The sequence below is a fragment of the Dasypus novemcinctus genome, chromosome 16, assembly GCF_030445035.2.
Source record: "Dasypus novemcinctus isolate mDasNov1 chromosome 16, mDasNov1.1.hap2, whole genome shotgun sequence".
Classification (NCBI taxonomy): domain Eukaryota; kingdom Metazoa; phylum Chordata; class Mammalia; order Cingulata; family Dasypodidae; genus Dasypus; species Dasypus novemcinctus.
In genome coordinates, this window is record NC_080688.1 from 31,140,085 (window position 1) to 31,167,571 (window position 27,487).

General features: G+C 40.9%; 1 protein-coding gene across 32 annotated transcripts in view; it reads left to right on the forward strand.

The window, feature by feature from the left end:
- Positions 1-27,487, forward strand: part of DLGAP1 (DLG associated protein 1) — a 1,067,602-nt gene that overhangs the window by 369,468 nt on the left and 670,647 nt on the right. For 26 of the 32 annotated variants that reach the window (XM_058277444.2, XM_058277451.1, XM_058277472.2 and 23 more), the window contains one exon: positions 4,713-4,829. The gene's annotated coding sequence lies outside the window, so the exon portion shown is untranslated. The remainder of the gene's footprint in view (positions 1-4,712; positions 4,830-27,487) is intronic. The other 6 variants (XM_058277453.1, XM_058277448.1, XM_058277463.1 and 3 more) reach the window with 1 other exon arrangement.

The window sequence follows — 27,487 nt, forward strand, 5'->3', positions numbered from 1 at the left end:
TTTAAAAAAAAAATATGTGTTGTGTTCCTGTTATGTAACAGCTACTGTGCTTTATGTATATTATTGTGCTTAAATGCTACATAATCATCTGTAGTGATTGAAAATAAGAATATTACCAGTTTCCTATGCTTTACCAGAAAGTTTTCCGAGAGATTTTTTTAAAGTGGTATTTATTTATTTGGAGGCATTTGTACGTGGAAAGCAGGCACTCAACCACTGAGCTACATCTGCTCCCCATTCAGAAGCTTTTTCTGCAAACTCTAGCCCAGACTTATCACCCAAATTCCAATGTTGTATATCCAACATGACAAGTTGACCTGACACTGACATCTCATAAACAATATGATCAAGCCAAACTCATCATCTTTCCCAAAGCTTGCTCTATTCACAGCGTTTCTCATCTCAGGAGATGGCAAGCCCCCCCTTGGAGTTGCTTAGGCAAAAAACCATGGAATCCTCCTTGTCTTGCCTCTTTTTCCACACTCTACATCTAGTATCTCAGGAGACCCTCTTGAATCTAGCTTCAAAACAAGTCCAGTAACAATCTAACCATTTCTCACCACCTCCGATACTCTCTCTCTAGCCTGAACCACCTTTGTCTCTCTACAAGAGGACTGTCCAGCTTTTCAGCTGCTTCTTTCCTGACTCCTCTTAAGATCTATTCTCTATCAGCAGCCAGGATGAGCCCTTTGAGTCAAAGTCCTGTGATACCAAAATTTACTTGGAAGTAAGAGCCAAAAATCCTTGATCCATCTCTTGATCTAGACCTTCTCTCCTCCTTCCCACACCACCGCCCACTGCCCCATCATTTTCTCTTTGACCTTGGCATCTTCTGATCTGCCTTCACTCACTGCACTCCAATGCCACTGACATCCTTGTTATTCCAGAGCAACCAGGCACACTCCCGCTTAGGGTCTCAGCACTGACAACACCGTTCTGCCTAGAACCCCCTTCTGCTTGTGCTAACTCGCTCTCACCTGGTCCCATCTCAGAGAGGATCCCTCACCTCCACACCACACCCAACTCCTGAACTTCTGCTCTCCCTTACCTTGGGATATTTTTCCTTAAATCTATAGCACATTTCACTTTCTAAAATACTCTATAATTTACTCATTATTATGTTTATTGTTTATTTTCTGTCCCCTCATCTTCTCTGAAATGATATGATCACTAATATATTTCAGGCACCTAGCAATGCCTGGCACTTTATAGATGCTCAATAAATTTTTTGTAAAGTGAATGAATTAATACTTTCACTTATACCTCATACTTACTGTATTAGTAAGCCAAAGGGGTGCTGATGCAAAATACCAGAAATTGGTTGGTTTTTTATAAGGGGGATTTATTTGGGGTTGGAACTTACAGATACCAGACCATAAAGCATAAGTTACTTCCCTCACCAAAGTCTATTTTCACATGTTAGAGCAGATGGCTGCCAGCGTCTGTGAGGGTTCAGGCTTCCTGGGTTTCTCTGGGCTCAGCAACTCTGTTTTCTCCACAAGGTCAACTGTAGACTACGCGATCCTCTAGACTTTGTCTCTCTCCACAAGGTCAGCTGTAGACTATCAGGTGAACAGCTCTGTCTCTTTCCCTGGGGCTCCAGCTTAAGACTTCAGCATCAGAGTCCAACATCAAAATTCCAACATTAAGAACCCCCAACTCTGTCCTTTGCCATGCCTTTTATCTGTGAGTCCCTACTCACAAAGGGGCAGGGACTCAATGCCATAAATGTTGTGGCCCAATCAAAGCCCTGATCATAACTCAAACATGCCCAAGTACAGACCAGATTACAAACATAATCCAATATCTTTTTTTGGAATTCATAATCATATCAAAATGCTACACTTACTATCATAGTTTCCTAGGGCCATGATAACAAAGTACTACAAACTGGGTAGCTTAAAACAACAGAAACTTATTGTCTCATAGTGCAGGAGGATGGAAGTCTGAAATCTTTGGGGTAGAATATTTCTTTGCCTCTTGGATCTAGCTTCTGGTGTTTACAGTAAGATTTAGCATTCCCTGGCTTGTGGATGCATCATGCCAATCCCTGCCTCCATCTCCACATGGCTTTCTTTCTTCTCTCATTCTTTACATGACTGATTTAGTTTTCCAGTGCAAAGTACCAGAAAGATATGGTCTTTTACAAAGGGTATTTATTTGGGGTAAAAGCTTACAGTTATAAGGCCATGAAAAGTTCAACTCAAGGCACCGTAAGAGAAGATTTCTCACCAAAGTCAGCTGCCACATGGTGAAGCAATATGGCGGGCAATCTCTACCTGGTTTCTCCTTCCATTCCAGGCATCCATTCTTAGGCTAAGGTGCTCTGCTTTTTTCATGATTTCTGCTGCAAGCTGGCATAGGGCTTATCTCTTAGGGCTTCCTTTATCAGTCTAGGCTGTTCTGCTCTCTTCCCAAGTGCAGCTGTAAACTATCAGGCCTATAGCAGGGCTCGTCTCCTCTTGAGTTGCTCTGTGGGCCCAGCCTCTTGGGGCTTCCTACTTAAGTGATCCTCTCTCTTACATGGCATAGTCAAATATATGCAGGCTCCTTTTTTGCTCTTTCAGTATGTCCTTATGAGTCTGTTTATATCACACCCAGCAAAGGGGTGGGGACTCAACCCTAGTCACACCTCACTAACACGGTCGAATCAAAAGCCTTTAAGCAATCTTATCGAGTAATCTGATCAAAGACCCCTCAACTGAATTTAATGCAATCAAAGGGTATAGATTAGTTTACAAATATGATCTTTCTTTTTGGGGGATTCATAAAATAATTTCAAACTGCCCCAATGGCCTTCTCCTTTCTATTTCTCTGTGTCGCTCTTCCTATAAGGACATCAGTCACGTTCTCTACATTGACTCGAGCACTACAATTTTTATAAATAATCATTTTAGGTAAAAATCAACCACCCCTGTATTCTTAATTCTGAATATTGTTACCTCTTTGCTTAATACCCAAGTTTTACTATTTTTCTCTTTCCCTTCTTTCACTATTTTAATTTACTACCTAGTTACACAAAATTATACTGCTTAAAAATTGGAGCCACCAAAATGGCAGTACTCATGTGTGAGGTGATACAGAGTTGAGGGCTATAGATGTGGTGCTGGTGAGACCCGTGGCTGTGCCCAAGGAAACTCAGACATAATGTCCAAAACAAGCCCATACTTTCATGAGCATCTGTCAACAAGCAGCTACTGATGTCCACTCCACACTGAAAAGCTGAAGAAAGGAAAATTACAAAGGGCCTGGCTATTTTCTTGGAATGGCTAGAGGAGGAAACTATAAGGAGAGCAAAAATTAGCTGTCTCAGTAAGTTGTCCATCTACACTCACTCCTAAGGATATCAAGACGGCAGCATTTATGCATGTTCAACCTAGTCCTTCTTTAGGAAATGCAAAACTCAAAAAGAAGACCAACAGGCATTGAAATGATAGGGAAAAAAATAATCTTAGAAAAGAAAATAGGACTTTAAATATGTATAGGTTGGGAGCAGATGTGGCTCACGCAGTTGAGCGCCTGCCTCCACATGGGAGGTCCTGGGTTCAAATCCCAGTGCCTCCTGAAAAAAAACAAACAGCAAGTAAGAGCAAATGAAAAAAGCTAGCTCAGGGAAGCGAATGTGGCTCGGTGGTTGAGTGCTGGTCTCCCTCATACACGCTCTTGGGTTAAATCTCCGGTCCCTGGTACCTCAAAAGCAAAAAAAACAAGCAAACAAACAGAATGTGTATTTATATATATGGATCAGTGTTCTTTGGAACAACAGCTAGTTTCTCTGGAATCCTGGCAAACTTCATTTTCAGACAAAGCTGCACATGAAGATTAACCAAAGAATGAATGGGTGCTAAATCAGCAGAATGGATATTGTGCGAGTCCGACATTATGAAAGAGTTAAAAGAAACTCTGGAAAGACAACTTGTTTTTTGCCCTTCTGCCAGGTCTACATAGCATGTACTCAATAAATATTTGATAATTCAATAAATAAATGTTAAGTTGAAAAAAAAAAGAAAATAGGAACAGAACTCTGTTGATACCTGCGCTTGTTGGCACCAGATCATGTTTACATACGACCAAGTCCTTTTACATGTGACCTTCCAGAATGGACATCCCAACTTAGCATAAAGGCTGTGATTTGATCTGGAATAGTTAGCTTTCAAGTCTGGGCCCAATTATAAGTTCTGTCCTGTCACTTTCTTGAGAAGGCATCATTAATAATCAGGAGTAATAGTTTGGCTTTGGCCTCGGCAAGCCTACAGTGGCACATTTGAGAAGATCATATGTTCCTATGCCTGTGATGTTGCAGAAGCCACACTGGGAAGGATGTTTTTTAGTCACAACTGCTTGCTGATTAAACATATATAATGTACAGGAAGTAAACAGAATCTTTTAAATGTAACATATCTTACCAACTCAGATAAATGCTTGTGTTATTGCTTTTTAAAGAGACTAGTAAATAAGTGAACGGTAGAATACTGCTCGTACTTTATTTGCAGTGCCTTTTTTTTATTTTTCAGGACTTTATTTACTGAAAATCATGCAAAATACAAAATGTGACATCATGCAAGAACACGGCCATGTAAATTTATGTTGAAACTCTCTTATCACGTCAGTAGTGAATTTAATGGCTGCCAAAGTAGTTTGTGTGAGATCATTCTGAAATGTCCTCTTGCCTCAAGCTTATGGGCTAATTATTGCATTTTGTTTTATTTCAGAACAGTTGAGCATCACATACTACAAGTGACATCTAGGTTGAAAAATAATACACACTCTGCAAAGTTTGAATCTTTTCCTGTCTTGGATGTAAGAAAAATGGAAAATTGATCATCAAGGTAAAACTACCTCCTTTTCCTGTCTATGCATCCCTACAGCCTCATTTTCAACCTTTCTATCATGATGACACAGTTTCGTTTTGTTTTGTTTTGTTTTTTTGTATTGTATACTTGAATTTAAAATGTTTCTGGCTTGTAATTTCAGACCTATTAACGGACTGTTGAGTTCAACGCCTGGGTTTTTTTAAACTCCCTAGTAATCCAGTACAGAATCTGGAATAGTTATGTACTTAATCTTCATTGTTGTTATAGTACAGTAGCATACCTTTTTCATGAATCTGTGGACCAAAATTCTGTACTTTGGGAATTATGGAAGTAAAGGGGATTATATCTGTTTTTGTTTTTCTTCTTAGAAAAAAAAATTGAATTTATCAGCACAGGAGCACAGAAATGTTCAACATGAGCTCAGTGTTTTAAGAAGGGCAATGAAAGTGTTTGAGTCAATGCTATAATCTCTGCTCCTTTAACTCCATTATACAGTTTTTGGAGGAATAAAAAGGATTTTAACACTGACATATAACTCAAATACTACATAAGTAGTGTCAGAGCCGAAGGAGATTAATATTGCTATAAGGTTCCCATCTTTCTTTGGGTTGCTTGCTGAGACAATGGCTTGGGAATAGGTAATTTATTTAGGAGGTGATCTCAGAGATCAGTAATTAAAGAGCGCAGAGCAGGTGTAGCTCAGTGGTTGAGTGCCTGCTTCACACATACAAGGTTCCAGGTTCAATCACTGGGACCTCCTTAAAAAAATAATAATAATTAAAAGAGCAGGGAGAGTGACTCAGGAAAGAAGAAGCAAAGCCCAAAATATGGGTAGTTTAAGAAGGCCACTACTGTGGGCCTTGGAGGCTTGATTCCTCTGGGGTCTCTCAAGAAGGGTACACGATTCCTCCCAGAATTTCCACCTGTACCATGTGCAACAAGAGGGTTATCCCCAATTGGTTGCCCCCAAGGGTGTTACCTCCCCCACACTTCTAGGCTGTGCTGTCATTGCATGGGGCAGAAAGTGGAAAGACATAAGATGCCACTTGAGGTGGTTATTATAAAAGAGAAGAGAATCTGAGTGGGCATAGCACTATCCTTTCCTTGCAGTGGCGGCTAAAATAGAGGTGGACCAAGGGGCATAACAGGGCACCAGAAGCATCTGTTATAGTTCCTTTTACTTTATGTTAAATTATAACATTCCCTCCTAAATGGCAAGTCCCTAAGAAGAAAGTGTTTTGTGTTTTAAAGGCATTCACTGTTTATATCCAAATGTCATAGAACCAGAGTGAACTGTGCTTCATAACTAATGCCTGCACCAATAAATTGCCTATATTCAGTGTGAGAAATACATCTTGCACCCCATTTGAGACATTATATAATGAGACTGGACATATGATCCAACTTGTGGAACAATTACAAATAGTATAACAACACTTTATGATACCTGTACTTATTACAAACTGTGTATTGTTTCATACACAAGAAGGTGGTGTGGATGCACAAAAATATACTTATTGTCTTTCCCATTTGGAGGCAGCCCTGTTAGCAGTGTTCTTATTTGTGTGGAAAATATGACTTAAATAATGCACATCTGGGAAGAATGTTCCATGGATGGTCAACTGGCGAAATAGATTTAATCCACTCAAGTTAATCAGACTTTTTAAACATGAGGACATTAAACATTTTAAAATAAAGCTGAGTAAAGACTGTGGTTTGCTGTGACCTGAAGGAATGTATGTTCAGAGGAGGAATGTAATTGGTAGACTTTCTAAGGAGGACTTCTGAAAATCAAACAGCCACAAACATCTAAACCGATGATGGTTAGCCTGCAAATTTCTGATGAAGAAAGTGAAAATGGAGGAATTAGGAGGAAGGGCAGTGGAAAGTGACAGGGCAGGGAGACCAGGGAAGTAGTGGCAGATTGTAAGACAGAAACACCAAAAAGAGTAGACAGAATCCATGGGATGGAGAGAAACCCAAGACAGCAGGGAGGTATGTCTTAGAACAAACCACATCCCGGGCGCAGAAGGCAAGCCGAGTGCATGGTTCCAGTTAATTGGAGACATGACAACATCCTGAGTCATCAAAGAAAGATTAAATGACTGTCTTCTCACCTGAACTTTTTTTTTTTTTTCCCTCTCTCTGGTCTCACTCTTCTCCAATGTCTTCTTGAACAACTGCTCCTACTATGTCAGCTCTTTGCTCAAAAAATATTCTGTATTTTCCCCATTCATTATTGTATAGTCTCCTTCCTTAACCAGGCATTTCAAACCTGCCATTCTAAGTTTTCAGGCTTATTTCTTACTCTTTGACTTCCCCCACCAATGCTGTAATGTGTTTCTCACTGCAGCACCAGGATCACCTGTAACCTGGCTAGAAATGCAAATTCTGTGATTTATCAAGCCTTCCAAGTGATTCTGATATACTTTAGTTCTCAAACCCAGATTGGTCTGGAGTGAGGCCCAAGAATTGCATTTCTCACCAGTTCCCCAGGTGATGCAGAAGCTGTTGGTCCAGAGACACTTTGTGAACCACTCTGTAAGCCAAATGATCTGGGAAATTTCTACATTGCTGTTTGAATCAAAGACAAATTGCAGTGAAAGGGCTCACTTGCCTACCATCACCATTGCGGGGAGGTAAGCTAGTTTAAGAACACAATCTGAGTCTTCTGGTCAGATACCATCTTAATACCATGTAATTCCCAACAATAAGCCTTTTGATGCATTATATTATCTCCTAAAGTGATACAGATTTTGTAGGTCCATAAATATTTGTTGGATGGACTGATGAATGAAAGAAAGTTGGACATATATGGTAGCCAAGAGTATGATTTCATCAATAAGCTTAATTCCTTACAAAGAAACTACCCTGGATGGTATCACAGGGAAAGCCTGATTTCTTTCACATTTGAAAAGCTCTGTATTGTGTAAGATCATGCTCAATATATGAGACATTTTAGTAGGTGGGATAACTATGTATTCAAAGCATCTGGGTGTCAATAGCGTTGTGCTCTTTAACAAGCAGGTTATTTCACAGAAGACCTTTTGTTGGTTGGTTGAGTACATTGAGGGGGGGGAGGGAAATGCCGTTTGTATCAAGACAAATTGCGCATTTTGCTTTATAAAAGAGCCACTGGGTATGTGAAACCAGGAAATCACATCTATTTGATAAAGCCCTTTGCAAATGTCTCTTCCTTGAGTTTAAATTTTGAGTTAAATTTTGCAGCTGCAGCATAATTTGAATGTTTATTCACATTTAGGACAATTGTGCTTTCTGGTATTTTGCTTTCTTGCATTCAAATGCATTCATGTATCAATGTTGCACATTTTCCCTGTGCATCTTTTATTTGCGTACATCATCCCATGATTGGCTTGGTAAATTTATCCTACTTTTCTTGCTAAAATAACTGTTCCTGCTGTCTGTTTTCTGCCTACACTTTGATTTATTCCAGAAATTGGGCTCAATGCCTACTTTTAGAGCTCTATGTGAAGTTTTTTTATGTATTTTTTTAAACCAAGTTCCCACATATTTTTTCCATTACGTATTCTATAGTGAAGTCAACTTCAAAACGCACCCATGGAAAAAGCCTATAACTATGTATTAACATAAATATAATGGATAATACATGAATGCTTGCAAAGTTACTTTTAAAAATTCATTTCATAATTCACTTTTAAAATGCCATAAAAATGCCTAATATTAACCTTAAAGAAAAAGTCCTAGTTCCAATGTTGTCGTTACTTTGATATATGTCTTTGGCTGAGTCCCTAGGCCCTAGTTATCTCAATTATAAAAAGAAGGGTTTAGGATAAATGACCTCTGGGATTCATGCCAGTGCCTGAATGATCCTACAATTTCAGGTCGCAGTTCATATGAAGCACTAAAAATCAGGCACAAATTTTGAGTGAGTCAATCAATCAACTAATGACACATATTTGATGGTATAGCTGAAAAAGGCAGTGCTTTGGATACAGAAAGATTGGAGGGCAAAACCTAATTCCTCTTCTTATAACTGTGAGTTTGGAGTATTCACTGAATCACTCTATGTACCTTAGTTTTTTCATCTGTAAAATGGGGACAATGTTATTATTTTTCTGCAGGGTTGCTTTTGTTAAAAAAAAAAACTTTTCATGCAATTAGGATCTCACAGCTTTAAGAGCATTCTGAAATGAGCAACTTTATTCCATTCTGAATTGAACTACTTTATCCCATTCTGAAAGTAGAAGGGAGTTCAACCTAGGGAGTGGAAAGAAGTTCATAAAGGACCAACTTGGAAGCAAGTGAGGAAATGTTCTGATTGGCTGACATTAAGTTTTGATTTTAGCTGGGGGGGGGGTGGCAGGGTGGTCCTACAAATTGGGGAGCAAGTGGTTGCTTAGGAATTAGGAACTTAGTTGGTGTAGGAAGGAGAAAGTCAGCTGGCAATAGTTGAAAAGATCTGGCTGTGTTTAAGTACATTTACAAGATGTGCAAACCTTACAGGATATGCAAACTTGCAGCTTAGCAGGTTTATATCCATGCTGGGCTTCCTAGATTTTATTTATCACTTTAAAGACTAGATGTAATGTGTACAAAGCTAGCACTTGGTAGGAGCTGAAAATATGTAGCTCCAAAAACTCATTCATGCCTCTAGGATGACGAGAGCCTGGAGGTTTTAGAAGTCAGTGGAAGTTAAATTCTTCTTCTCCAATATAGTTCTACAAGGCTAAGAACATTTTATTTGCTACTGTAAAAGATGAACTCAGTTTAGAAAATGTATCCATAAGTTAGTCGTCTCAGACTAAGTGGGAAAGACTAATGGGAAAATTCAACATACTTTTCATCTAGACAAGCTATCTCTGGTTCTATACATTGTCAATAATACACATAGCAAATAAGGTTCTTTTCATCAAGAATGACTTAGTGTCAAAGTAAAAATCTTAAGTTTGCATTCTGCTTTGTCTAGTTATCTAGCAACAATTTGGGCAGAAACTAAAAAATCCTTCAAGACATAGATTTATCCTGAATAAATGTTCATGCACTCTTGTTTTTGATGTGATTCCAAAGTCCAAAGTTATCATTTTTCTCCTTCTTTGTTGTGTCCCCCCACCCCCCAAATTATTTTCATATCCAGTTTGCCTGATGGCAGCTTATACCCAGAGGCCAAATTAATCAATTTTTGGTCAATAGATAATTCATTTACCACAGCATCCAAGCAAATGGTGACTTATTTTGCTGCTCTTTTTATATATATTTGAGGTTGAATTGTCACTTTGATATTGGTTGACCCCAGCAATTTCTCAGCAGAAATTCAGAACTGCTTGTGGAGGAGATCAATAAATTTTGTGGTGGAATATTTCATCAGTCTTACCAGAACATGCAATCTTGTTGGGTTTTTTCCTATTTTAATATCCTACAGATCTTCTATCTGCAAAGTAAAGTGTTTTGAGGCCATTTTATTATTTTAATGTTCTCTGCATTTTATGTCAGAATTAATTTAGGAGCTAAGAACTGCTAGTACTATTTGAGAGCCATGATTATTCCAGACAGCTATAAGAAAACTAAAATCTAATTGTAATACTGTGTTTATTTGTCACATCTCAGAGACTTATCACTATCAAGTTGGAGATCATACTGATGATTCTGTTTCAAGCCTTAGGATCACTCACACTCACGTGTACACACACACCTAGCTGGGGTGCTGGTGGAGTTACTGTTTACTTAGACAGTGCTGTCCTTCATGGGAACAAAGTTGTTTCTACAGAGACCAATTATTACTTATATTGGCATTTTTAATGAAGCAGCCTAGGAAGTACCCTCTGAAAGAAACAACTGTTCTTTGTCATATAATAGAATAATTTCCATTATAATTATAAAACAGAGGAAAATAGAGTTTGTAACAACTTGAGTATTTCTTGACAGTATAAGATTACCTAGGGACAATTACTATGTAGTAAAAAGATACAGCTTGACAAAAGTTAAAAGAAAAAAGAAAAGGAGAAAAGGCATTATAGCCTGGATTTATTTCATTCTTCCTGTGTTCTTGTCACCATGCTAGAAATTTTCACCTAAAATATCTTATTTAAAAACTGAAGGAAGCGGACTTGGCCCAATGGATGGGGCATCTGCCTACCACATTGGAGATCTGCAGTTCAAACCTCAGGCCTCCTTGACCCATGTGGAGCTGGCCCATGCGCAGTGCTGATGTGCGCAGGGAGTGCCCTGCCATGCAGGGGTGTCCCCGTGTATGGGAGCCCCACGCGCAAGGAGTGCGCCCCGTAAGGAGAGCTGCCCAGCACAAAAGAAAGTGCAGCCTGCCCAGGAATGGCACCGCACACACGGAGAGCTGACACAACAAGATGACACAACAAAAAGAAACACAGATTCCCGGTGCCACTGATAAGGATAGAAGCAGTCAGAGAAGAACACACAGCGAATGGACACAGAGAGGAGACAACGGGGGGATGGGGGACACTATTTTCGGGCAGGCTGCACTTTCACGCTGGGCAGCTCTCCTTACGGGGCGCACTCCTTGCATGTGGGGCTCCGCTACACAGGGGATACCCCTGTGTGGCAGGGCACTCCTTGCGCACATCAGCACTGCGCATAGGCCAGCTCCACACGGGTCAAGGAGGCCCGGGGTTTGAAGCGCGGACCTCCCATGTGGTAGGCGGACGCCCTATCCATTGGGCCAAGTCCATTTCCCTCCAAGACTCAGTTTATTAAATTGTATTTTGAAGAAAGGATGTTGCCAATTTGAGACTAGCTGATTGGAACAGCATGTAGCCTATGAGGATAGACTGAGAAGAAAACAATTCAAACTTTAAATTGAGTTGAGTTAAACAATCGCTAAATGTTTAAATAGCAAAGGCAAAGCAAGGATGACATAGTTTGAATTATTACTTTCAATTAATTACCTTTAATAACTCATACCTGAATTAGGGGTTTCACCGGCACATCGAACTCATTATTTCCAAAACCGAATTCATAAATGCCCCCTTCCATCTCTCCTCCCACCCCTGCTGCTCTCTGTGTCAGTCTGACACCACTTCCCACCCACCGAATAGCTTAAATTAGAAACCTGGGAGTCAGCTCTGAAACCTCCTTCACCCCCTACCTTTGCTAAATTTGAATGAATTTGTTGAATGAAATACCGTATTACCCATCTAATATTTTAATACCTGATTAGTCAGATGGTTACATTCAGAGAGTTTGGAGCTTAGACAAATTGCCCTGCCGATATTTTCAGATGTGTTTTCTGACCACTCCATTTAATTACTGTGTTGTTTTTTTTTCCTACATGTTATTGTTTAGCCTAAACACATTGGTGGAAGATCCACTGTAGTGCCCCTCTGTGTGACAGTGTATGAAACAACTTGCCTTTGGAGCACACAGGCTCTCAGCAGCATTGCCTTCTTTAATTATGTCCCCTGGGAAAAAAATCAGTTTCCTGGCAAGGTAGCTTTCCTAATCAAAGACTTCCAGGGTCTTAAGTACTAAGAAACTCAAATGTTTCAAACTGAAACCTATAGTAGGGCTTAATTGGGCACGTATTTTAATCTCCTTTGGGGATCAAGAAACTCCAAATGTTATGCACGAGAAAATATTTCATGAGGGTTTTGCACATTTTGGTCCATTTTTATTTGAGTTACTGGTAAATAACATAGGCATTGGTATTGAAACATGAATAATTTTCTCTCTCCCTTGACTTTTGTTTTTTTTATCCCTTACCCCCTCGTGGTTTTTTGAGTGCTGTCTGCTCTCTGTGTCCATTCGCTGTGCGTTCTTCTGTGTCTGTATTTATTTATTGTCTTTCCCCTCCCTCCTTGCGGCTTGCTTACTGTTTGCTCTCTGTGTCCATTCACTGCATGCTCTTCTGTGTTTTTTTGCTTGTCTCCCTTTTTATGCTGCGTCATCTTGCTGAGTCGGCTCTCGGCGGCTGGGCGGGTCTCCGCAGTGTGCGGGCCAGCTTGCCTTCATAAGGAGGCCCCAGTATGTGAACCCAGGGCCTCCCATATGGTAGACAGGAGCCCAACTGATTGAGCCACAACCGCTTCCCCTCCCTTGACTTTTAAATTGCTGCTTACTGATATTTTTATCATCATCATCTTTCACTGGAACCTGTTTATAAGTATAGAAAATTTTGGAGTTAGAATGTGGGAGAGGGAAATGGACTTGGCCCAGTAGTTAGGGCGTCCATCTACCACATGGGAGGTCCGTGCTTCAAACCCCGGGCCTCCTTGACCCGTGTGGAGCTGGCCCATGTGCAGTACTGATGGGCGCAAGGAGTGCCGTGCCACGCAGGGGTGTCCCCCGCATAGGGAAGCCCCACACTCAAGGAGTGCACCCCGTAAGGAGAGCTGCCCAGCGCGAAAGAAAGTGCAGCTGCCCAAGAATGGCACTGCCCACACAGAGAGCTGACACAAGATGATACAACAAAAGGAAATGCAGATTCCCATGCCGCTGACAACAACAGCAGCGGACAAAGAAGAAAGACGCAGCAAATGGATACAGAGAACAGACAACCGGGGTGGGGGTGGGGGAGTAGGAGAGAAATAAATAAAATAAATAAATCTTTAAAAAAAAAAAAAAAAAGAATGTGGGAGAAAGTGCCTTGGATGGGTAAACTGGAGGCCTGAGTTCCAGTGGGGTTTTAAATGAGATGAACCCCTCTCCAAGCTTCCACCTCAGGGAAAGAGTTAGAGAAAGAAGAATATATGGCTTGACCTCCAGGGAAGCCTCCCCTTTAGGGCGGAGGAGAAGAAGAAGGAGTTAAAGGGAACTGATGCAAAGAGAAAGGAGATAAATAACATTTATCATGAAGGCAAAAATGAAAGTTTCAAGATTCAGACTAGGAAATTTAATCCAGTTGGGTCAAAAGTTTTGAGAAGCTTCTCTATTTCAAAAAAAAGGCATCTGTTTTGCAAGTGCAAGTTGTATAGCTACAAATCCAGTCATCCTGTTCTACCTACCTGGTTATTTTTTTAATAGGACCACCATTCTCTCAAGGTCGGCATCTTAGAGTCCTCTGTGGGTCTTCCCTCACTTCACTTCCGCCCACTAATCCAGCTCCTTACCAGGTCATGGTGGTGGTTTCCCCGCCTTTCCTTTCAAATCCCAAGTCTCTCATCCCCCCTTACTGATGTCCTCACAGCCAGTCTCCCCGCTGCCCCTCGCCTTGGCTGCTTTAGTGGTGTTCTTACCTACTTCTGTGCCTCACGCTAAGCCCACTGCCAACCAGCCTTGTAGAAATCTTCCTAACATACTGTCTCTGACCTATTTTTAATGGTTTGTTGAGTCCTTATGTGTCAGCATCATGCTAAATGTGCGATTTCATTTAATTCCTAAGATATAGCTGCTATTATTATTTTGCAAATGTGAAAAATGATCTTTGAAGAGTTTGAATAACTTGCCCAAGGTCACAACAACTGAAAAAGTCTACCTAACCGTAAACCTGAGCCCTTAACCATCGCTGTATAGAACCTTCTGGGGCACATGTAGAAGAGATGCTGGTGCCCAGACTCCGGGAGAGAAAACGTGGTAAACTAAACTCAAAAGCTGGTTCAAGGGAAACAGATGTGGCTTAACCAACTGGGCTCCCATCTACCATATAGGAGGTCCAAGGTTTGATGCCCAGGGCCTCCTGGTGAGGACAAGCTGACATGGAATGCCAGCCCATGCAGGAATGCTGCCCCACACAGGAGTGCCATACTGTGTGGGAATGCCACCCAGCGCAGGAAAGCCACCCCGCGCAGGAGTGCCTGCCAATGCAGAGAGCTGGTGCAGCAAGATGGCGCAACAGGAGACAAAGAGGAAAGAAAATAAGAAGACTTAGCAGAACAGGGAGTTAAGGTGGCACAAGAGAGTAATCTCCTCTCTCCCAATCCAGAAAGTCCTAGGATCCATTCCCAGTGCTGCCTAATGAGAATACAAGCCGAAACAGAAGAGCACACAGTGAATGGACATAGAGAGCAGACAATCGGAGGAATGGGGGGAGGACAGAGAAATAAATTTAAAATGAATAAATAAATAAAAATAAAAAGCTGGTTCAAGGGAGCAGAGGTGGTTCAAGCCATTGGGCACCTCCCTCCCACATGGGAGGTCTCAGATTCGGTTCCCAGTGCCTCCTAAAAAGAAGATGAGCACACAACGAACAGACACAGAGAGCAGACTATGAGCGAAAACAGTGGGGGAGGGAGAGAAATAAATTAATAAATCTTAAAAAAAATAAAAAAGGTAGTCCAAGATTTTTAAGCAGGGGCTGGGGAGTAATGTGAGCCGATTTTTATTTTGCTAAATAGTCCGGTAAGCAATGGTGAATGGATTGGAGGAGAGAGAGGGGAGACCTGTGAACCTCCACTGAGCACTGTCCTGTCCGCCTCACAAACGCTGCCTTCCCTGGCCCTTTAGTGAGACTCTCCTCCACACAGTCGATGGCTCTGCTCAAAGCACTGACGACACCCAAGAGCCTGCCATCTCACAGGCCATCATGCAGTGATTTTCTTTTGAGCATCAACTCATTTTGAGATGTTTCTGTCCTACTTTAGTGATGAGGAAAGAAGGCTCACAGAGTTTAGGTGATTTGCCTCTCTAGAGTGTATCATGATCATTTTCAGTGCCTGGCACACAGTAAATGCTCAATAAATGTATAATGAGCAGGTGAGTTGCCTTTATTATGTATTTTATTTTATGAGAAATATTTAAAATTGCTTGAAATCAGGGATACTTAGTCAAGGGTATTCTCTGATCTGGGTAAAAAAGTATAATTATTGGTTTTTGGTGGTTGGCTCATTTCAGTAAAAAATGAGTTGTCTAAGGGGTCCAATTTTCAGTTTTTAGATTTTACATGCTGTACCAATTAATCCTCAATTTAAAAAAGCAATTCCAAAGTGACTACGAAATAGTCAATTTTTTTTTCTTGAGCTGCCAAGCTTCAAGAATTAGCATTCTGGAATCTGCAAAAATGTTAAGCCAGAAAAAGAAGTCTATAAACCACATTTCAAGTGCTTTTGAAATCTTGCCAGATATTAGTAATTGTATCATAACTTAAATTTTGGAAACATAGGATCTTGGAGTTGAATGGGAACTATGGATCATCTGTGCCAATTATCTACCTAATGCCAGAAGCATCCACAGAACATTTTTTTTTAATAGAAGCTTTAGATTACATAAATGTTACATCAGAAATATAGGGGAGGGGAAGCAGACATGGGTCAACTGATAGAGCATCCGTCCACCATATGGAGGGTCCAGGGTTCTATACCCAGAGCCCCCTGACCTGTGTGGAGCTGGCCCACGTGCAGTGCTGCCACGCACAAGGAGTGCCGTGCCACGCAGGGGTGAACCCCACGTAGGGGAGCCCCACGTGCAGGGAGCGCGCCCTGCAAGGAGAGCCACCCCATGTGAAAAAAGCGCAGCTCGCCCAGGAGTGGTGCCACACACACCGAGAGCTGATGCAGCAAGATGATGCAACAAAAAAGAGATGCCATTTCCCAGTGCCTCTGGATAATGCAAGTGGACACAGAACACACAGCGAGTGGGCACAGAGGGCAGGCAACAGGGAGAAAGGGAGAGAAATAAAATAAATCTTTAAAAAAATAAATATAGGGGAGGGAGTGGTTATAGCTCAAGTGGTTGAATGAAAGTTTGTGTGTGTGTGTGTATATATATATGATTCCCATGTACCCTACCCCCTTCCCCTCCCACACTTACCCCCTTAACAACATCCTTCATTAGTGTGGTACATTTGTTACAATTGATGAACACATATTGAAGCATTGCCACTAACCATGGTCTGTAGTTTACGTTATGGTTTACACTCTGCCCCACACAATTGTATAGGTTATGACAAAGAGTTTAATGCCTGTGTCCATCATTGCAACGGCATGGAGGACAATTGCTAAATCCCCAAAATGCCCACATGTGTCCACACAACATTTTAAAAATAAGATCTTTATGTGAAGACTCAGTAGAAGCCGCTGTGGATTTTTTTTTACACTATGACATAGCTGTGTGCCTGTGACAACTACAATAGTAGAAAATCTGCTAGGTCCCATGTTGCAGGCTGAGAAGCCACATGACTCTCTCGGCCTCCTACCCTGCGTCTTTCCCACACCTGCCTCTTAGGAATCGGCTTAACATTTAGGAGCTCTTCTTTGGGATATTAGGTTAAGTCGTCCTCTTGCCTCTAAAGCAGGAGTCAGCAAGCTTTGGCCCTTGGGCCACACGTGGCTCATCTCCCGTGAGGGTCAAGAAAGCTTCCCTGGGGCTTGGCCATGCCCGCTTCAGGCCCTGCCTGCGGCTGCTTTCTCACTGCCAGGCAGACCTGAGCAGCTGCCGCAGAGGCGGTGTGGCCCACGACGCCTAAAATGCCCCTCGCTGGCCCTTTGAGGAAAAGTTTACCAGCCTCTGCTCTATGTACTGCAGCTATTTGTACACTTTATTTCCAAATTTCATTCTTATTCCATTTGCCATTTGGAGGAAAATGACTGTAGTGCCTGAACAACATGGACACACAAAGCCCTCTGTGGTTGGAGTCTTTGTCATACATTTGGTGAATACTTGTCTTCCTGCTCTCCCTCTCCCCCTCCTTGCCCCCCCCCCCCCAAGCATGCAGGCACTTTTTCCTGAAGCTGACATAGATTAGACACTAATGGTCTTTGTTTCTTTGTTAATAGAATTAGACAGAATGGTCCTTTCTTCAGTAAATCCCACTCAAAGCAGCCCCTGCTCATCCCTCCACCCTTTCTCCTCCCCTGGCTATCTTCTCTCCAACTGGGGCAGATGGTTTCCATTCAATTTTCACAAGAGGCCAAGTTCTTGTCCTTCCTTCTGCCCAAATGCCCTCTGGTCTTTTTCCTGCTTCCAGTGTCCTCTTTCTGGTCTACTCAGAGTGGCCTTCCCTGACCACGTTACACACTGTAACGTCCCCCTCCACTCCTCTGTGACATTCATGACACTCGCAACAATGTGCAATTCTCTCGAGGGTCTGTGTTGGCGTTCTGTGTGTGTGTGTGTGTGCACATCTGTGTGTGCATTTGTGCATAAGTGTGTTTTGGAAGAGGATGGCGTTTGCCCTCTCTACTGGAATGTAAACTCCACGATGTGAAGGATCGAATCACCGTCTTTTCTCTCATGTCTAATTTAGCCTCGGTCACCGTCTTTTCTCTCATGTCTAATTTAGCAGGTGCTCATTAAGTAAACAGCAAATAAATGAATGTCCTGAAATCCAGAGTGTTGAAATGGTAGGAGATATTAATGGAAACCTAAATGTCAGTGAGATATTTGCCCAATATCACCGAGGCCATTTATGCCGTCATTTGCTAATCAGTCATGTACATTGAATAATCATTATTCCAGCTATGGTCTGTGTACATGTGTCCTTTACCATCTTCACTCAAAGTGATGACAGTGTACTCGTATCAATGATGCTTCTGGCATTTGCCCTTTCAGAAAATTGGGGAAATAGGAGACATTCCATCTTTATAACTGAGAAGGGATTTTTAGAGGACCTGGAGTTTCAAGAACAACTTGAAAGACCAACAAGAAGGCAAGGCATTTGCTGTTCCTGAAATAAAATCTAGTGAATTCTAGTAGTTTAAATCACAGTGTTCTAGAAGCTTGAGGCATGGTAGAATGACTGTGTGATTAAACTTTTGCAAGAGCATATGACAAGGCTTGCTTTGGACAGTGCACAGATGTCCTATTGAGATATGTATTAAACAGTTCTGGATAATACCAAATATGTTAGTAATTGTTGAAAATAGTTATTTACCTGGTGCTCAAAACACTTTGAAACTTTATTTTATGCCTTCTAATGTGTCTCCTTAATCAACATTTTAGAAAGAAGAGCTTTGGGACGTCTGTTCATGGAAGAGCTGTAGATAGCATCCCATAGTCCTAACAGTCCTAATATGCCAGTGCCAGGGGGATGGTCAGATCAGATCATGGGTAAAATGGTCGGACATCGTTGAAAACAGCCCACAACTTTTCTTTTATCCTTTTTCACCTTCTTGTTACCCAGATGTCTTAGGAAAGGCTGAACATTCCTTGTAGTCATGGTAAACGGTGTGTCTATAAGAATGTAGAACGGCCTGGGAGCATGACAGAGCAGGGTGCCTGGCAACTTCCATGCAGAGTGCTACTACTTCCCGCCCCCTTCTTCATGGTTAGGCAAAGGGAGAGGAGTTGCCCAAATATAGTCCACTGTGATTTTTATGGAGTCTGTGGAAGATAGAATGCTGAGATATTTTTTGGTACCTCCAGTGCTACACCTCTCAGCTGCATGCTTGCCCAACCTATGATATATATGTGTAATAGTTTCATTTAGATCAGAAATCACATATTCTTCTTGTGTTCCTCTTTATGACCCTTTCTTTCATCTCCAACAATCATTATGTGAGTCCTTCTCTTGTGGAACTAACCAAAGGGAAATCTTCTTGGGCTGCATATAATAGGTAGTAATTTGGCTGTTATATTTCTGTAGTCCTTCTATAGTAATTTGATTGATTAGACTTGTGTGCTAGAGGATGGCTGTTGGTTGTAAATTGCCTCTTCCATCTCCCAAAAGAAGTCTGTTGACTGTATTGGCTCTTTAATTATTTTTGTTAGTTTATAATAGAATACTAAGCACAACTTATAGATGGAAATTTTGCATATATTTTGAGAAATCTATGATTTAAAAAAACTAATGTCCACACTTAGCTCTTCATTTGGGATCATTAGAGTACCGTAATTTTTCCTGGTTTAAAATGTCACATTGGAAGTCGGAGACCTTGTGTTTGTTTCTGACTTGATTGTTGACTCTACTTGGCCATGGCATATATTCTTCCCTCCATTTACTAAACGGCCTCAGGGGTTCTATGAATTAACTTGGAGTTTTGCTGAAATCATGCTCCCTTTGCCTGCTTCTCCAAGCAAATACTACCTTTTAAGGACCCACTTATCTTTGTAAGGACTAGTCTGCTGCAGGTGTTCCCCTAGATCAAGGCTTCCTGGTTCCCAGGGGCTTTCCTTCCCACTCATTTGAACAACATTATAAAGCATTTAGAAAACAGAAAGTGACATAAAAATGGTAAGTTAGTATTTTCATGTGTGATATCAGCAATTGTAGGAGATACATAATTGCCTCTAGTGACACAGAATGCTGTCACTGAACTTAGTGGTATTCTAGGGGACATTACTGTGTAGCTAACAAAGGAAGAAAAAGTTCTATTAAAAATAAGGTTTATCTCAGACTGAAAAAGCCTTTGAGAAAACTCAGTCTTGCTGTGGACTTTTGTATTCTATGATTTCTTTCAACACACGAACCTATTTTATATAGCCTTGAATTCTGTAAAATGAAATTTCTAGGTGTGTTTCTTTTCATAGTGAATGATTTACATTCACTGAATATTCCCTGAACCTATATATGAAAACTTATCACAATGGTGCCATAACTGGGATTGGTATCTTGAACATTTCCTGTCTTTCACATCTTATTTTCTGAGGTGTTGATACACTATTATGTTAGAAGAAAAAATAGCAATAAAATAATATTTAAATATCTGTTTTCCTATTTTGCAGCAAATCAGTGATCCTCATAAAAATGTTAATGATGCTTTACGGATAATATTTTTATATCAATGTTACAAGATCCTTAGTTCACACAAGATAATAGCTACAATAACAATAAATCTGCTTTGGTCAGTGATCACACTTCTTCCCCCATCCCATTTTTATTCATTCCTCAATCTTGAAGGACCTTTGGATAATACATTTTATTGTGAAAAGCCATTATCACATCAATTTTCAGTGAGTACATTAGTGTGGTAGTTCCAGTTTTGTTCCTTGATATCAATAGGCATTTTTGTTTCATCAATGAGGCAACTAAATAAATGCTTCCAAATGTATTCCTCTACTACCTTTCCTCTGAATCTGAGATCTTCTATTTACTTTCTTTTCCCTCATTCTCTCTCATTTGCCTGTTGTGCTTCTCTACACCTCCAGTTTTGCAGTAAAATGTGACTAACAATTAAAGGAAGGAGGTCAACAGCCAACACCTGGATATCATATTGGGAAGAAGAGTTTAAAGTTCTTATCCCTTTGGACAAAATATTTATTCTGTTGAAACAGTATTATTGGCTAATAATCTTATTTTCTCAGCTATACAATTCCACATTCCACTTTGTAAAGAGTGGATATAGGTGGGTCCATGACTTTCAAATAACCTTGAGGATGCATGGTAGCCTATGACTAGAATTTCTACTTTGTATATCTATGTGCAATTCAGATGGCATCTTCTAGTTACTCTTCTGAAATGATATAATTGTTCCTGGAAATTTCAACAACCATGTCATTATTCTGGGCCAAATGACTACAAATACAAAAGTAGTAGTATGCAAATCTGTTTTCTTTAAAGTGAAACTGAAAGTAGAGATGTACAAGGAAAATAAAGGGAAGGAAATTCATCTTCTGTGGGCACTGCTACCTTTTGCTCTTTCTCATAAGATGTTTCCACTTTCCCTTGAGGAAAAAATGTTTCATTAATCTAGGACAGCTATCTGAAGAGGTTTTATCCTTTTTAGATGTTGCTCTTGAGATGTTTCTTTGATATCTCTGTGTTTGAGTTTCTGTGATTTAAAAATAAAAATCTTCCAGTACCATAAGTAACCACTGTTAGAGTAATGGGGCCGCCGCTGGCAGGTTGCACAACCGATTTGTGGCAGGTCAGGGGAAAAGCTGTTTCTGATTTTAAGCAGCTTATATGCCCGTAAAAGTAGCTTCCAAGAAGAAATGCATCCTCCTATTTTTGGAACTATGAAAACACGGTTAATAAAGATATGTACATATATAAACCTGTTAAATATTTCTCTGTGCTATTTATACCAATGTGCAAATATTAGTATAGTATAAATATGTATCCCACACTTTTGTAAATGTACAAATATGTATCATTTAAGTATAGTATAAATATGTTTAGTCTATAGCATATATGCACATATGACATAAATACATACTATATTTATGCTCTATACACATATATAGACACATACTCCATTTGGACAATGAAATATCCAAAGCATAAAATAGTTCTAAAATAGGTATATAGATGTTTAAATATATGTTATGCAAGCATTTAAAACTATATTGTATTTAACGGGTTAACCCTGGGCTGGCTCTTTCAGAGCCTTGTATTTTACAGAGAAATCTATCATAGAAGCTGTCCCTTTGTAATTGTGAATAAATGAGTTTCTGCACTGCTAAGATTTCTATTCCTACCTCTGCACCAAAGGGCAGTACAAAGTCAGCACAGAGGAAAAGTGTTTAATAATGGTAGAGACATCCACTGTATTAGAAGCAGCTAGGTTTTGTTTATTTTTTTTAGTGTGATTTCCCCACTCCACCCATGAGAGGCTTCACTTACAAAAAACTACAGCTGTTTCCCTGCGCTGCGCACCCTTTGTTGGCCAGGTGCTTCTAATTGCAAGCTTCCTTCTATGACCATCTGTGCTGGGCCTGATTCCTGCCACACAGGAAGCTCAGGAGAGCACCTGAACTAGGTCAGAGAACTAGCTCACTCATCAAGTCTCACCCACTCGGGCTTGTGCACTTATTTCCTGGCCTGCTTTGCTGATCCCTCGTCACCTTGGTCTCTCCGGTTCCCTGGCCTGTGACTCCCAAACCCTCGTCACTCTGGCCCTGTGGAAGTTTGTAGCATCCACCTGTGGACCCAGCTCCAGGCTCTGACTTTGGGGCAAGTTCTTGGCCCCAGACTATAAATCACCGGCCAAGAGACAAGTGGATCTGCATCTGCTCACACTGTGTTGTGAACTTGAATCTAGGTTCTTGGATGTCCTCACCATACCCTGTGATATAGAGTTCATGCTCAGTATCCTAATCCACCAGTTCCCAGAGTTGTTTTTTTTTTTAATCCACAGCTCAGCCCACCTGGGGCAGGGTATCTTTCAGCATATGTCCCTGGCTCCGATCATCACCCATGTAGACCTCTACTCTTCCAGCCCTGTCTGCACAGTTAGACACTGTATCTGGGTCTCTTGAGCCCCCTACCCATTCCAACACAGAATTTACAAGCAGCCTTGTTGTCCCTAATGGCAGGATTGCTCTTTTCCTTTGGTTAAAGACTTTGCATCTGCTATGACTCAGCTCAAGCAGCAAGTCTCAGGGGAGCCTTCTCTGGCCTTCCCCTCCACCCCCCATCTCCACAGCTAGGCTGGGACAGATGTCCTTTCACTTTCAAGCATATGCGTTGATTGATGGTATAATTACCTTTTATGAATCCGTCACTGCCACTAGTCTTTGTAATCCCTCAATACCTTCCATGAGGCCTGGTACAAGTATGAGCTTTGTAAATGTTTCTTGGGTGAATTCATGGATCCTCAGATTTGTATTTTAATGGGCTAAGTCTATAAGTGACCCTTTGTATATTGAGGTCCAAGCTTCATCTACCTCTTCCCTAGCCTGCACTGGCCATTGTCTGTACTTTAAGCTATGACATCTGACCACCAACTTGAACAGCTTGCTTGTTTCATGCCCTGTGACCTGATTCCGGCAGAGCTTACCTTATCCATTAACTCTGGCTAGTGGTGTATGGTATCCAGGGAAGGCCTGATGAAATTTCTATTGCTGTTGGTAATGGCTAAAAGCTAGGGACAGATGCATGACTTTTCTCTCTTTCAGGCCGGGAAAGAATCCATATCAAGATAATGTGGTTCTTGTGAACTCTGAAACCTTGAGGGAATATGCCAAGCTCCTAGACCTTCTGCCAAAATAGCAAAATAAAACGTATGGAGTATTGAATGAATCACCTTTAACACCTTTAATGGGCTAAGAGATAGCAAAATATTTTATTACTTGGGGTTTCTGAAAACTCAACAACACTATTTCGAAGTGAGCTGATGTTGTCCGCTGAGACCCAAGCTCTGCCTGGAGTCAAGAGCTTTCTGTACGTTGTGTGCCAGAGTCCCCTGCTCTGTCGCTAGGTTTCTAGATCTGGGGTCTGAAATCCTGGAACACCTTCCTTTGCTCAACAGCTCCAAAATTTGACATTCTATTCTATTTTTAATTAGTGAGAGATGTGACTTCTTTTAGAGACAAGAAGGTCACCTAAACATTTTTTTCCCTGTAACATTACATTTGAATAGTATTAGTTGAAAGGGGAAATCAACCCACATATTGTTATCAGAATCATGCCTTGTTAAACCAATTCTGTTGGGATTCTGCCCCCAAAACCTCATGGGAGAAGTTGTGTTTAAAGTAGGACACTGAGGAGAAGAGAATGAGCCTGTCTTTTTGTTTTCACGGAGCAGTGGCTGATGAGGTTCAGTTGGAGTTTCCAGAACTCCAGGGTCATAATCTGTTCAGTCAGCTATTATGGTCACTTTTTTTCACAACTCAAGAGCAGATCAACACTTCTAAATGCCATGCTCCTCTGGGCATGTAGGGCCATTTGGTGATTTAGGTTTGCATCACTTCAGATGATATTTTTCTGTTCCTGGTAGAAAATTGTTTCTGTCCCATATTCTGAGTATATTCTAGTAAAATTCCTTCTTTTCTGGGTCTTTCCCTTCTTCCTTTTGTCTTTCTTATGTGAACATTTGCGGAGGTCTTCCATAGGCCTGGCAGTGTATCTTGTCCCTGTTCTACCCACTAGAAACATAGTTCCCTCTGCTTACAATTAACGTGCTAGTCAAATTGACCCCCCTTTCTCCTTCCCTACACCTGAGATATAGGAAGAGAACTGACCCAGCGTCTGGGTTCCCCACTTTCTACAACAACTCCTCTCCCTTCTCCTCCTCCTTCTGACCAATACACCCCACTTCCCATCTTCCCAACTGCTGCCCAAAGGGGAGAAAAGCTAGAGAGTGGTCAAGTCTGTAATATCTATATTAATTAATACCCTGAGTGTAAACATGATGTTTCTGGAGCATGAGCAGATTTTTATTAATTCATGAAAAAACAACCACTCCAGTTCCCTTTGCCCCAATTTGTACTCCTAGAGCAACATAATGAAAGCCAAGTTTCATCTCACAGGTAATGGGGTCTACCATAGGCAAGGAACGCCAAAAACACAAACCCGAGTGATTATATAGGAGAGAGACAGCCAGCCCACCCCCAAAGGGAGTGAGCCAGACCTTTGTTCTTTCTGTGGCATCCTGGATATTTTACTCTTACCCTTTGGATTGTAAAAAACCTCTCAGGGGGGGAAGACAAGACTAGTGTCTACAGCTAAACAATGCTGGAATGTCTCCATATTCCTGGATCTTATTCTTCCCTACACACACACACGCACACACACACACATACACATACACATATATATGGTCTGTCACTATCAGTCATAATTTTAATTTCAGCCTTGTCTTTTAGCTCACCTCCCAGAATTTTGTAAAATTTGCTCAGAAATCCCTAACAGTCCTACAGGGACTTACCAGCTGGGGTACAACTTCACCATCCATGGTTCTAACCTGCTCCAGAATTAAAGCTTCATTCATCCCTCTAGCACCACCTCCTCAAAAGAAGAAAGATGAAATAAAATAATAATTTTTTTAAAAAGCCTTGCTTGGGAATTCCAGAAGAATAAGATTTCAGTCTGAAATAATATTACTTAACTAAAGACTAGAGTGAAATATCATTCAGATTTTGACCTGCATATGATTTCTAAATTATAACCGTTATTTGCTTTTTGGTTTTATATTCTTTTTACCTCTTACTATAACCCATGTATATTTGTCTTGCACCGGTGCCTCTGGCAAGTTTTAAATACCCAGAAGTCAAATATTATGCCTAGGTAACTTTCTCTATGTAATTCCTGCTTGTTCTAATCACCTTCCATGCACCCTGTTGGTAAGGAAGGGATTCCCTGCCTAGAGTTATGGAGATGGCCAAACGCCTGACACCTGACACTGAACAGGTCAGATTGACATCAGTTTATTGGTTTATAGACTCATGACCCAGGGAGGACGACAATGCATTCTCTGTAGGGTCACACAGGGCTTACACTTGTAAGTAGAGTGAACCAGCAGGGCTTTGAGAAGCAGCTTCATTGTAACAAGAGGAGGAGGTGCCCCTGGTTCCCACAGGAAGATGTGATTGACTTGTTTGATTAATCCTGTGGACTGACAGGAAACTGAAACCCACTACTCAGGGACAAGCAGGAACTGTGCCTCCTCCTCCTGAGAGAGGGGGTTGTTTAGTTAGGGTGTCTGATCATTAGGCTAATGTGTCAGCTCTGCTAGGTAATGGTGCCCAGTTGTTTGGTCAAGCAAGGACTGGACTAATTTTAATACCAGGATATTTCATAGACTTTAATCATCAGGGAGTTGATTATATAGATGACTGGTTAGAGCTGTAATCAACTGAGGAGATTGCCATCAGCAATGAGCCATGTCTCACCCAATCAGCTGAAGGCCTTGGAAAGGGAACTGATTTCAGCATTCTGAGAAAGAATTCCCATCTCTACTTCAGATAGCCAGCATCTCCTGGTGAACTCCAAGGACTTTCTTCTGAGCCCTGGTTGAAGCCTGCCCTACAGAATTTGGACTTGTGCATCCCAATGGTAGCATGAGGGTAAAGGGGTCATGGAACGGGAAGTGGAAAAAGGTAGTGATAAATATGAACTTTGACCATGTGACCAGTTACAGAAACAAGTACTATAACGAATACTTCTTCCCTGTTTTGTTATGTTTGTTTATGTATATAAGTATCTTTGCTTTTTCTCCTATTCTTTCCCCTTATCATATGATATAAGTTGTATTAGTTTCCTGTCATAGTATTTCAGGATGTCAAGTTTAAAAGTGAATATTACCCAAGGACCTGCACCATATTTTGGGGGGGAATTTAGTCATTCTGGTTGTACACAAGATAGTTGACTGTTGTGTTTTATATATATATATATATATAATCTGTATATGCAGATATATATAGATCTGTTATTGTTTTTATTTAGAGACTAAGTATGGTTTAAGGTGATGTGTATGGCTACCAAGTTGACAAGAGGTGAAATGTGATGGCTAGGCTAATGTGTCACCTTGGCCAGGTAATGGTGCCCATTTGTCTGGTCAAGCAAGCACTGGGCTAATTGTAATACGAAGACATTTCATGGATTTTAATCATCAGGGAGTTGATTGCATAGTAGCTGGTATCTGCAATCAACTGAGAAGATGGCCATCAGCAGTGACTGACATCTTATTCAATCAGTTGAAGGCCTTAAAAGGAGAAGTGATTTCAGGGTTCAGAGAGAGAATCCCCATTTCTACTTCAGATAGACACATCTCCTGGGGAATTCAAAGAGGAACTTATCTGAGTCCCTGGCTTTCAGCCTTCCCTACAGAATTTGGGCATCTACCCAGTCACATGAGACAATTTTATAAAATCTCATACTATTTCCAGTTATCTTCTGTCAGTTCTGTTTCCCTAGAGAACCCTGACTAATACAGGATCCTAATCTGCAGAAGTTTTAGTCATGCCCTTTGAGGCCCTCTGATTCTACCAGATGTCAAGGCAGCATTTGATATGGAGTCATAATTATAAGTCTGCTAACACATTACTGCACTACCACCAGGTTGAGGTATACAAAAAGTAATTTTAGATAATGGTAGATCCCTTTTCTAATCTGCTACTGTGCATATGATTGATTGCCAAAGCCTAGTGATTAAGCTCACAGACACTGAATTCAGACTGCCCTCGTTCAA